Raw genomic sequence first — 13,657 nt, forward strand, 5'->3', positions numbered from 1 at the left:
GCTGCAGCTTTTGTGTTATTGGCTCAGTGGCCGAGCGTGAATGCAACACACAGAGCTTCATTACTGGAGCGCAGGGGCTATCTGTGTGACAGGATGCAGGATGGGGAGTATATGTGTGTGTTCTGCATTTGTAGTGTGATGCAAGATTGAATTTGTGTGCCTTCGCCTGTTCCAGGGACTGCAAGTGTGTGTATGTCTGCATGTGTGTGTCTGTGCGTCTTCCTTAGATCTGCGACGTGAGCACACACTCTCAGAGTGACTTATTTACTCCAGAGGCGAGGCTCTAACCCCAGGTACAGAGCCCCACACAGAATAATTGCTTTTTTTTCTCCATCCCCCTGCATCACGTCGCCTCTTTGTTCCTAACCGCTCACATGCAAGAAGTGACATCTATTTGTGAGTGAGAGTGTGTCCGCATGCATATGAATAAATAAGAGTGTCTGTCTGTCTGCCTGTGAGGATGTGAGTCTGCATGGACATGAGACCCAGAATGTGTTTGTCTTTGAGGGAATACTCATTACCTACTATACTACTACTACTTCATAAATTTTTTTGCGGCTCTACTAAGATTCTGATGAGAAGATAACAATCATTTCATCTTTGTAGATTCAATACAGACATGTGTTTAGCTTAGCTTAGCATGAAAACTGGAAGCAGGGTGAAACAGTTAGCCTCCCTCAGAGCTACCTCTGTAGTTAATGCAAAGTGATGAAATTGATATTAACATCGTCCAACTCTCAGTAAGGCATAATAAGATAATCTGCTAAAATGTTGGAATATGCCTTTTAACTGTCAGCAGTGTCTGTGTTGTCAAATATGCTCGCATCCTCTTTGAAACCATGCAGCTATGCAAATCAGCAAACACAACTGTGAGTAATTACCAGTTAAGCATTCGACCATCATTTCATTCAGTTTCAGAGAAAACGACTCCAGTATCTGGTCTACTAGGCCATTGAGTAATGCTTTTAACTCTGTTCCCATAATTAAACCCAGTGTACAATTGAACACTCAAAGGCGGGTTACTTGCGTTGCGTAATGATTGCAATTAAGGGTCGCACACAAAGCTGGGGCTGCTTTCGGAGTCGCTACGCATGACGCTGGCAATTAATTGAAAATGCAAATACACGAGCTGATGAATGAGGAGAGTGCTGGGTCTGCACTGCGTGAAAAGACTATCCGCCACACTTCAGAAGGCTGGGGGGGTGGAGGATGCGCCTTGTATTCCTTCAGAACGGAAATCAAACCAATTGGATATGAAACATAGCCGTGCCGCTGGGGAGAGTGTGCTATTTGCTGAGACAGTGTGATACTGCAGACCCAAGGCACAGACACAATAAGACGCTGATTAGACAACAACAGGGTTGTGGGGAAAAAAAAAAAAAAATTGCTCCTTGAGTTTACATTTGCAAACAAAAAAAAGAAGCTGATATATTCTATTTATATCAAATGTCAGCATAAGCCTCCAAATTTACCAGTTTATCAGTCAGACGCAGCCTTTCTGTGATCAGTCACGCCGATGCCGCTGCTGCTGCCGCTGCCAAACCGCTACCAAATATTGCTCTCACTCTCCAAAGTACTTGGATATCTGAAAAGTACCAGACAAATAAAAATAGTCAGACAGGCGCAGGCAGACAGACAAATGGACACACAGGCAAAGCCACTGTGAGCGGTTGTCTTGACAACAGAACAAGAGCAGCACCCTGGACTGAGAGTGTGGACCGCAAATGAGACATGAGAAGGGGTGAACAGAGAAAGCGCTGTGTAAACCCCATTAAATCCATCCAGTGCTCACAAAAAAAAAAACCCGGCAACATCTGCCTTTGTAGAATATTCACTGCTGCTTTTCTTTCCTACAGGCAAGGACGCACTGGCAACATGAGGCGATGGAGATGAGCTATTTTGCCTCAGAACTGTTCATACAGCCCATTACGTTATCTACACTGATTTCACCCCAGCTGCCTTTCCCAGAATGCTAAATGAGCCTTGAGCAATGCAACAAAAGGTTGCTCATTATCCTTCATTGCGGTAATATCCTCATCATCAGACCACCAACACAAACCTTGACATGAGTCTGAGCTTAAGTCCTAAAAAGAGAGTTTCCTCACGAGTAACTCCTATGTGTCTTATTGTGCAGCAGACAGATTGTTGGTGTCAATCCAGTGTTTGAGCCTTCAGTTGATATATAATGATCTCTATGTAATGGTGCACCAGCAATGTGACACTACTGATGAGGTGTCTGGATCATTGCCAGCAACCTGTGGTCATGGGAAGAATCCAAGAGCCTAAACTTTTCACTTCTTCTGCTTCCGCTTTTTGACTTCCTGAATTTTTAGATGATAACACTTATTCTGCATCGACAACATGTTCACCAGCCACATGACCATTCAAATGTGATTTTTGATGTGAATTTGAATTTAATCATATTTAATGTGCGTTCAGGATCTGAGGTGACCGAAGCTGGCTTTCATTTGGTGGCTCGCTGGATGTGTTATTCCAGTGACAGAGCCCTGGGTGCATTCTGTCAATATTTCTCCCCAGTTTCAGTCATTCATGTCTGTGTCTTCATTTCTCTATTTGCCCATTGCGGAGTTCTCGTTGTTGGTGATGTAGTGATGTGCTGCCAAACACACCAAACTCTGGTTATAATTCTTGATATTTTATTTTCCTCACTGAATACCAGAGATGACCAATGCTTTTCAATGACCGTTAAGCCGTTTTAACTAATCTTCACTTCGGCATTGAACTTGCTGGGCAGTGCAGTGAACGAACCACTGAACATACACCATTCCCTTGCAGTGAATGGATCTGACAGAGTCTTCAGCCACCTGTTTTTTTTCACCAAGCATCGTAAACTGAAATCAGAAATGAACAGATCGTTTCAGGAAGTCATATAGTTTAGTTCTTTCAGCCAAAAGATTGGTTCTTGTGACTGAATCGTTTCCAATGACACAACACTACTCCATGTAATAGCAAACCAATTTAACTGTCCAAAAAGGTGAGTTATGTTGTCCTTGCTACAGTATAACCACAGCTTCGTGAAGGCATCTATATTTCTTTTGTTTTTATGCTTTTGACTTTGTATTTGGATCACCCAGGCATAAGGACCTGCCAAAGATAAGAGTTTCAGCTTTGGTGTTTCATGAATATAGTTTTTTATTGAATTTTTGAGAAAATGTATAAGAAAAGCTCAATTAAAACTATTTTTCCCCACATTGCCATTTTGAGTGAAACCTAAATACAAGAACACTTTTAAGAAATGGTCTGTCTCCCCTCAGCATGGCACAGCACAGCACTGCATGGCTGGGCCTGGCACAGAGAGCCAGACCACCTGGCTGATGCCAACTGTGATGTATGGTGCTGCCTTGGCAGAGGCCCCCAGCACAGTGGCACGGAGGCGCCGCGAGGGTACCACCATCTTCACAAACAAAGGGCACTTAACTTCACCGCTCTTCATCAACATCTCCATTCACCTCCTCTGTGCAGAGGGGGCGGACCCTGTCGTATGCTGTGAAGCACACATACAAATGCATACACACACAGGTGCGTGTCCGTGTGTGTGCCTGGTGACAGATGGGGGATGAAGTTGTCAGACCCTCGCATGGCGGTGCTGAAGGCCCTTGTCGGCTGGCTGCTGCTTGTTAACGTGTTAATTAGCCTACTTGTTCCTCCTGTTTGGTAATTACAGTCAGCCTGGGCCAGGACGCTCATCAGGGGCCACTGATCGGAAGACAGCAGGGCAGGCAGGGTTAGTATGGGGACATATGGCTGAGGTGGCACGTGGTGCGTGGATGTGGTGCATTCACCACGGAGTGCAGAGCGTTAGAAAACTGTCCAAACTAAGTAGAGGTCCAGTATTAAACAAAACTCTAAGAAACTTAAAGAACAACGGTTGTGTTTTTGCATTATTTATCACTTCAGCTACAAATAATGTATGCTCGATATTTTTGCTGACCCTTTTAAAATTATTCGGACATTCATTTGCACAGGGAAGCTTCACTGCGAGCAATACTCTCTGTCAGGGCGGCCCTGTTCAGACTCACAGTTACACACACTTGTACTAGAAGTACGTCCACAGTCTGATCTGTTGGCCACTGAGAAGCTCCGCTGGATCAGTTGGGTCATTTAGGCACTTGCTCAAGGGCTCTTTTCGCTGCTGGTAATAAAGGAGGGGCAAACACGGCTCTTTCACTTCCATCGCCCAGAGTTGTTCTGCCGGTCCGGGGATCAAACTGGTGACGTTCCGGTCAAATGCATTAAATGTCTTAATGTATTTTTCCTGCTGCTGAAGAAAGCCATTGGCTTCCATTAGCGTTGACATCAAGTCTGCATAAATGTATGTCAATGTAACATTATTATGGAGTGGTAATGCAGTTCAAGTATAGATTACTTTCGAAAGTCTGCACTGCATTAGATCATGACAATAATGTAACTAAGACAAAAATTAATGCAGGCTCACCGTAATGGTTTCAAGAGCGTGCGGATATGCTTTATATGGAAATGAATGAGAGCCAGTACATGCTTGGAATGGAACGATGGTATCGTGGTTTGCAAAAAGGTTGTCAAATATAAGTGATCCATAGTGAATGGACTATAGCGTGTGTAGGTAAAACAATAAAGACAGTCCTTAAAGAAAATAGGGCTGTGACAATATGAAGGAATTAGGAATGTAAAAAAAACAGCAAAAGAGGCAAAGTATAAACATATACAAACGCCCCCCCCCCACCACCCCGCAGGAAGCAGTCAGTTCATTTTGCTACGAGTGTCTGACAGAGCCGATTAAGAGCAGTTTGTTTTATAGACGCGGGCTAATTGAGTTGGCTAGATTGCCGTCACTCGTTCTCTCGCTCTATATTGAAGATTACATATTTCCTTTTCATATCTTGGCGCTGCAGCTGCCAGCTTTTCCATCTCCATTCCTCTCTTCTTCCATTCCCCCTCTACCTCCATGTAAAGTGAGAAGGGGCTTTGGTCGTACGTCTAATTAGTGCTCCTCTCCATCACTCTCCCTCTGCCTTGTTCACTACTATATTCCTGCCCCAGAGACCTTGCTTCGCCTCTCCTCTCGCTGTCTCTGACCCCTCCTTCTCATTATCTCCTCCTCTTTCTCTCCTCTTCCTCCTCATCTTCCTCTTTTCACCACTCCATCTCTCACCCTCTCCATGTCTCTGTCATTATTCACCCACCCCCTGCCTCTGTCCCTCTCTCTCTCCCCTTCTACCCTCACCCCGCACCTCCTCCTCCACCGTTCCCTCCCTCGCTCTCTCCTTCTCAATGAGTTAATTAGGCTCATCTCTGGCACCCTCTTGCCAAAGCCTGTGCCCACAGGGCCAGCCGCAGCACTCCGCTGATGATTGGGGGGCTCTATTTTTAGAAGACAACAGAAAGAGGAGAAGCGGAGAGAGGAGGAGAGACAGCTGAAGGTCATTTGGTACTTTCACTTTGAGCACATCTATATCGGAATATATGAAAGTGAAAGACAAAAGAGAGAGAGATGGAGAATGAAGCAACAACCTCTTTATGACCTTATGTGATTCAGAAGTGAACAAAAGTCTGCTAATGCTGTTCTCACAATATAACAAATTTCATTTTACAGCGGAAGTTCACTAAAGATGATGATTCAAGAGTTTACTTAAGTCTAAGAATATGTTACAATAAGCAGTAGAGTACTGTTTATGGTAGGTGCCACTTGTTGAAGCAACAGGACATTGTGTGTCATCGGAAATTGAACTCTCTAATGAGCCAAGCCCTTTGGGAGCACCGTATGCACACGACAGTGTGGCACTGACACCACAGCTCATTCCCAGGTAAGCCACCCACACCAGAAATGCACAGCTTCATGTGAGCTGCTTTCGCCTGAGCAACCCAGTGGAGCTCCATTGCTGTAGTTACTGTGGCTATGAACACAAAAAAAGCATTTCAGTGGTCCAAAGGTGCAGTTGGCTGAAGAGGGTTGCCAGCAGATGATTATTCTTCCATTGATGAAATGCCTTGAATATTTTGGAAATCCACAACAAGGACAGATTCCAGTTCTAAGACTAAGATTTATTTTCTTTTTTTTTTTTACTGTTTTTACATTCCACGTTTGTGCTGCACGCTCAAGATCTCCCACAACTCAATGCTGCAGGGACAGAATGAGTAATTCCTCATAGGTAGGCTATGGAGACTGGAAATATGGACGGTGCTGTAAAGGAAAAATTCTCCTTATCTGTAAAACACTGTGGGCAGATAAAATGAACTATGTGGGATGACAAAAAGTCTATACCATATATTACTGCAATATTGTACTGCTGTGCCAGCTGTTATGCAAACAGCGTTTGCAAGTACTGCAATGCTGTTTTTTTACTCCCTGTGGTGAAAATAACTATATCAGAGTCTGTTGGTATAGATTACAGCTGCATGTGCAATTGACTAGACTATACTCAGTGACTATATTTTGTTTACCTCAAGTGGATACTGATCAAGTAGTGTCCCAGGATAATTTCAAAATAAACCTGACTGAAGGGCTGCTGTATGACTGCACTTCATTGGATTCAACTGTAATTTTCAGTTTCAATTTACAAAACAAGCCAGTTCAATTCGGGCAGTAACTGGAGGCATACCTGAATTGGCTTTTTAGCACACCAGAGTTACAAATGTCCTCTACTTTGCCACACACCGCCAAGCTGTCTGAGGTTACATATTCTAACCACGTAGTGAATATCCCAAATGTCTACTGTACGTTAACAAACAGGACCACCAGGCACACATGCCTAATGACAAATACAGACACAAGGCATAAGAGACGGTATGAGTCAAACCACCAGGAGTTCATTTACCCCTCTCCTTCTAATAAACAAAGCAATCAGTGACAGTCAGAGACACAATTATGTGGTAATTACGCAAAATAGCAGATTCTCCCTCTCCACCTTCCACGCTTGTTTCACACGGGTACCCCCACAGATTACAACAACCCCCATCAGCCCCTCCTCTCCTGTGCAACTGTTAACCCCCCCCCCACACACTCCCTCAACACTCCACGCTCACATGTACTTACACAACATGTGAGCATGCACACAGATACATGCGCACAAAAACGCACACAGATTTATGCAAAAGGTTATTCGTGCGGTGAGTGTGCGCTCACTGACACACAGAGTCCCCCCCTCCCTCCCAGTGCTCGTGTTATTTAGCAGCCAAGTCGTCTCATGGCAACACACTCGTCAATCTCCCCCTATGTAGCCTAGTACTAATTAACCGATTTAAATGGGGGTATGTAGCAGAGTGACACAGGGCGCAGATTCTAAGCTCTGCCCCCCTTTTGTAAAAACTCTACAGTGATCTTATTGAACCCATCTCTATCTCCCACTTAACACCTAACTTTTTTCTATTCGTCCCTCGCTTCAGCTCTCATTCCCTCCTGTTCTGCTTCTTCTCTCCAACACAACCACTGACTTTATTTGATTACAGCCATCGACCCATGCAGCCTCCTCGCCCAGCCAACTGGCAAGCCAGCGTGCCCCCGTGCCCACATGGCTTGTTGGCACGGGCCCTGCCGCTCATTTCACAACATGGTCATTATCATGGGCAGCTCCACGGGGAAGGATTACGCTAAATATGTAAATGAGAGCAATGTTGAAAGTGTCAGAATAAGAAGGAAAAGGGAGTGCTGCAGAGAGAGCTGCTGGCTGTGTCCTGATGTCAAAGCATCTGATGTTGGCAAAAGTGCAAAATTACAATTTGAAGAGTCTGGGGTATATCTCAGAATCAAACTGAGCCAACAGCCACAGGATAATGGGTAACTGCAAAAATGAAATCTCATTTCCATAAAATGAAATGTAACAAAATCTGTCTGAGTGACAATTTTTGTTTCATAGACAGTCCTGCCTCCAGCAGTTTCATCCCAGGCAATTTCTTTGTTTTTGCAGAAAATGGAATGAATCCCCTTTGGTTGCCATATATTATGAAGTAATGAAGTAGAAATCAAAACTTTGTATGTCCCACTCATCAGCCAAACTTGATCATACTGATCTTGCACATTTTTTTTAAAGAAAGAGAAAAAAGAGAAAAGTCTGAGATATAACGCTGCAATCAGCCCCAGTAGAGATGGATTTAAGAGCATTTGAAGGGTAAATGGTGTCCAATTAATACGAGATGGGAAAGTAGATTCCCCCCGATTCTCTTTCAGTCTGTGAGGCATCATGGGAGGTCCTTGGTTGGAGCAAGAGTGTAGCTGCTGGCTCTCGCAAGCTGCCCTAAGGGCCTCTCTCTCTCTCCTGCTGCTCAATTACAGCCGAGAATGATAAAGCACCTCATAGTAGCCAAGCTACAGAGCTGCAGGCTCCATGTGGGGCCCTCATCAATATTTCAGATCCCTTCTTTTATACTGTATTTACCCGTATCTGGACAACGATAGGCCAAATCACACCTTTATCCTCCCTCCCCTCAGGCAGTAGGTTGTGTTAGGAAACGAGCTGTTTGCACCTGAATGAGAGCAACAACAAAACAGTACAGATGGAGTTTCACGTTAATGTGCGAGTGCTGTGTGTGTGTGTGTGTGTGTGTGTGATGTGTTTAGGGGGAGTCACGCCTACATTGTCTCATACTGAGCCCGAATTTAGCGACAGGTTTCAGTAATATGTGAGGATACAGTCTATCTCTGGGGACTGACAGTGGCTGCTGAGCAACAAAAAGGCCCCTCAGGCTGTCGTTTTTGGATTCCATCAGCCTGGCTTGATAAGTCCTCTTCTTTTCCTCCTCATTCTTCTTGTTCTTCGTTTCTTCTTATCAGTCTTCTTCCCAGTTTGTTGTAGCATTGTCGCCATGTTGGCAGCAACTGATTGTGGTGAGTGTAACATTGTCATACCTGATGGACACACATTTCCAAACTCAACTCGACTCGCCTGAAAGGTCCTCCTAATCAAACAACAGCATACGTAGTTTGTAGCTGCGCTTCAGAACGACACTTAACGCCCCTACGGTCGGAAGGTTTGGTTAGGTTTAGGTATAAAAACAACTTGGTCCGAGTTTAGGAAAGATCATGACTTGGATTACAATGAGCATTTATTCAGTAGATAGATTTAGTTATGGCTAGGGAAACATTGTGGTTTGAGTTAAAATCACAACTTTGTTAATATTAGGGGACCTTCATTGCTATGGTTACAGTAACACGCACATGGTTAAGGTTATGTAACGATCGTGATCTCGGTTAAAATAAACCGCTGACCTTGCAGGTAGATAGCAGGAAACGATCAGCGGTCTCCTGTGTCAAAATCCTACGCAGTCTTTGTTGCTCTATAGTAACATCAACTGATGGCTGGGGCTTTGTCTGCCGAACGTGAACATATGTTGTTTTGGGGCATTTGCTGAAACGACTAATTAGGTTGTTCATCTTGGGAGGACAGTCTTGAAACATCTTTAAGAGAGTGAGAGGTGAAAAGAGCTAGAAAGCAATAGATAAAGAAGCCAAAACAGAAAAATCGAATCAGACTGCAGCTGTGAGGGTCAGTATCTGAGAGCGTATAGGAGGACAAGCTGAGGGAATGTTGTAAGGCCATTTTTCTCACAGCAATCCAATATTATCAGAACGACCACAAACTCCAACATACACACACACACCCACACACACACACACACACACACACACACACACACACACACACACCCTGTAAAAGCCTGTACCCCCCTCCTGGAACCTCCTGGTTCTCCATCACGGCTTGCAGTGCCCATTTTTCACAGCAGGTAGCTAATTCCGCTTTTATCCCCAAGTAATATTGGCCTTATCGCTCGCGCCACTGCATCCATGCCGAGACTCAGTGAGCCACAGGGTGGGGGTGCGGGTGGTGGTGGTGAAGCGAGGCGAGGCAGGTGCTGGTGGAATGTCAGCTTGGTGGAACTGATTGCGCTTTGCGGCCACAGAGCTGTTGCTCCATTACACACACACACAAACACACACACACTCACATAGAGAGAGAGAGAGAGAGAGAAAGAGAGAGAGGGAACACACTCCCCAAGGTCCTGCTCACTCAAGCCCCTTCTTATATGACCAATATTGGCACTGATATTGCCTTGGTGTTACCGCCGTCAAGATCCACACATAAGCATGCGCGCACGCACACACCTCTGCACTGCCCTCAACGCAGCCACTGCTATCACCATCCAGCCATCTCAAGGCACCCACAACCTCTGCTCATGCCACTAGGTCAATCTCACACACACACACACACACACACAAACACAAGGGAGGGGCAGAGAAAAACCATTTCACCCTCTATGACTATTTTCACTTTTCCCGTCCACATTTTCTCATTCCACTCCTCAATTACAAGTGAGACCTAGGGCTCCCCTTGTGTTACCTCCTTTTCCATCTCTCAACCATCACTCCTCACCCCCCCCCCACCCAGAGGACTGGGTCCCTCTCTCTGCCAGTAAACAAGGTCCGGATGTCAAAGATTACAGCAGCCTGGTAATGTGTTCCACTGCTATACTACGCCATACATCACCACTGTAAGTTCTCTTGTTGTCACTTAGCCTTACAAACAATTGCAAGCACACACACAAACAGACAGGCTGACACACAATAGTGCAGAGACATTGCGGTATTGAGAGCTAAATGTCACTAATAGGTTAATTCTGCACACACAATGAATTCAAATTGCCTGCTGTGCCTACCACATCGAGCTTAACACACTACACTTGAGCATTCCCATCAAACTGTGGGCATTTCCCCTGATGCCTATCTGTGCTGTGTTAATGAAGATATATGGTACAGGTACAGTGATGACATTTTCATGGGCAGCAGACAGCTTCCATCTGTCCTGAGGCATCGGTTTACACCACGGCTGTCTGCTCAGTGATTTGGCAAGTCCATAGTTTTTGGACACCACGAGAAACAGATAGTAAGTTTAAGGAATGAGCTCTCTGTGCTGTCAAATGGAAAACTCTGCAAGCTGTGACAAGATGATAAGATGATTTTATGCTATTGTTTTCTGGCACTAAAGGATTGCATAGCTCTGACTAATTGCAAGGCACCTTGGCTTGAATAATACCCCCGTCAGTAGGTTATTAAAGAAGATTTTCATTTATCAAAACTGTCTTTTGTAGTTTTGGCCATTGTTTTGTGAGAACAATGTACTCACTTGTTTACAACTTTTGTCGAGTGCCCTGCTGGACGCCTTTTCAGTGTTGGTACCACATTCAGTCACCTCAGAAAATACCCAGTGAGCAGAAATGTTAATATTACAATAAGAAGGATAGGCAAAATTACAACAGTAAGACCTAAGTTGTAATAAATTGTAATAATCCTTTATAAGATGCTAAAACTGTGTGGATGTTAACATAATCTCACATCTTTTTTTTTAACCTTTGAAGAGTTTCACCCTGTGCTACTCTAATTATCACTTATTTGTTCTTCCCCTACCTCTTCTCCTCCTTCTTCCTTTCTCCACTGGTTTACCCCATCCCTTACTACTCTGTCACTGTGTGTGTCTCTCGCACTAGGTGGGTGTAGCTGGGACTGTTGGGGCGCTGGCTGGCTAATGGATGAGGCTGAGCATGTTGCCATGGTGCTACCTGGTGGGGAATGTTCTGCAACGGGAGGCTGAAGCCAGCAGCCTGCCAATGGGAGACCAGAGAGAAAGAGGAGGGTGCTGTTGGCAGCGTGTTTGTGTGTGTGTGTGTGTTTTTGTATGGAGGAGGGGTTGTCTAATTTCACAAATACATACACACGGTAGCTCAAACAAAACCTCGCAGGCATGCACGCATCTAAGCATGTGTGTGCACACAAACACACAGATATAGACACACACACACTTTCCATTCAGTAGAATTAAATCTCACCGCTTCCAGAGACGGTGCAGTTGAATTATTTATGGCTACCCGTCTGCAGGGCCAGGCCGTAATAAAGTTACGGCCGAGACTAATTTGCAGTTTGATGAGGTGGGCTTTTAGCGGTGGATCTTGGGCCAACATTAAGTACATATTGTTTTTACAGATTTGATTACCTTTTTATTGTTATTGTTATTAATGCAGTGGGTATGCACATGGGGTATAAGGGGGCACACCCCTCCTCGTTTGCTCTAGACAATACAAAAACCTGACCAGAAGAGAGAGCTGAAACTGAGTGTGCAGTGTGTGGGGAACCATTACACATATACTGGATGTAATCTCCTCACTTTAAAAATCCAATAAAAGTGGCAGCTCAACACCTTTTATAACAACCTGGAGGCAATCTGCTTCTAAATACATAAGCCTCAGCTGTGAATCAGCTGTGAATTGGACCTGAGCCATCTGCCTGATCGCACATATATAAACACACAGCTACAAGCACGCACACATACACACAGACATGCACACACATACCTCCATAAGGGCCTATATAAAAGTATCAGGGCTAGTAAGCTGATGTTGGCACTCTAAGATAGTACATTAAGGCTAGAGTGGGGAGCTTTACAGTAATGGGATGATGGTGTTGGGAATAACAGATTTTGATTTGCGATTTACCCAGGCTAAACAAAATTAAATTTTACACAATTTTCAAAGAACCCCACTTTGCCTGGCAAAGGCGGCAAACCGTAAACCCTGTGGATAATATGATGGAGTGTTGGTGGGCTGTAAAATAAGGACATTCACAAGCTATTAAAGGCTTAAAGCCTGTAAAAAAGGTTATGGTGATTAAAATATGGGGAAAAAAGTAAGGTTATAACACCTTGTGGACACCCCTCTAACATCTCACATTGCTAAACAAGAACAAGACGCAGTGCACTTGCCCTCCCCTGGATACATGATAATCCTGTGATTAATGACACCCAGCATATTTAATGCTTAATACGTAGAACGGGAGCTGACAAGCCAAACAATTAGGTCAATTACAGGATGACAACTATGTTGTGTTGGGTTAATTACTGGAATCTTCTATGGCGGGACACATCCATTTGAGGACCAATGGCACGTAACAGAGTACACATGCAAATGAGCTAACCTCCAGCACAGGACTCAGCCAGAGTATGTGATCTGTGTTATGGATGAGGATCAGTATGTACACATGTATGGCTATGCTTCTGCATTTTTTGCAGAGAAAGATAAAGGGACCATTCCTTTTACAGTAATTAATCCATTTCATAGGTTTACAGGTCCTGGTTGAATGAATAAACTAAATATTTATATAGAGAAAAAGAGAATCAGAGAGATAATTTATGTGCGCGTGTATATCCACTATTAGTTATATTAGTCTCTGGTGTGTAATGTAAGTAGCTCCACCAGGAGGAGAGGAGAGGAGAGGAGAGGAGAGGAGAGGAGAGGAGAGGAGAGGAGAGGAGAGGAGAGGAGAGGCCCTGGCCATGCTCTTAGTCAGTCAGTGTCCTGCTGACAGTGGAAGCATATTAATTAATCTAAACCAGGACACTTGAGCTGGTTGCAACCATTCCTCGGGACCCATCATGCTCTTGCCCTCTCCCCTAATTTCTCCCCCATCCTCTGCAACACACACGCACCGCCCTTGAGCGCTATATCTAGAAACGCACAGAAATCCTCCTTTGATGGTTTGACTCAGGCACATAAACAGAAACAGGACACACTCATCTCTTTCACGCTGCTGTGTGCATTTGAAGAGGTTGGCGTGGGAGCAAGAGAGGATGGTGGAGGTCATTTCCATATTCACTTAGCAGTGTGTTGCCTCTCTCCT

Source organism: Pempheris klunzingeri, chromosome 3, assembly GCF_042242105.1.
Source record: "Pempheris klunzingeri isolate RE-2024b chromosome 3, fPemKlu1.hap1, whole genome shotgun sequence".
Taxonomy (NCBI): Eukaryota; Metazoa; Chordata; class Actinopteri; order Acropomatiformes; family Pempheridae; genus Pempheris; species Pempheris klunzingeri.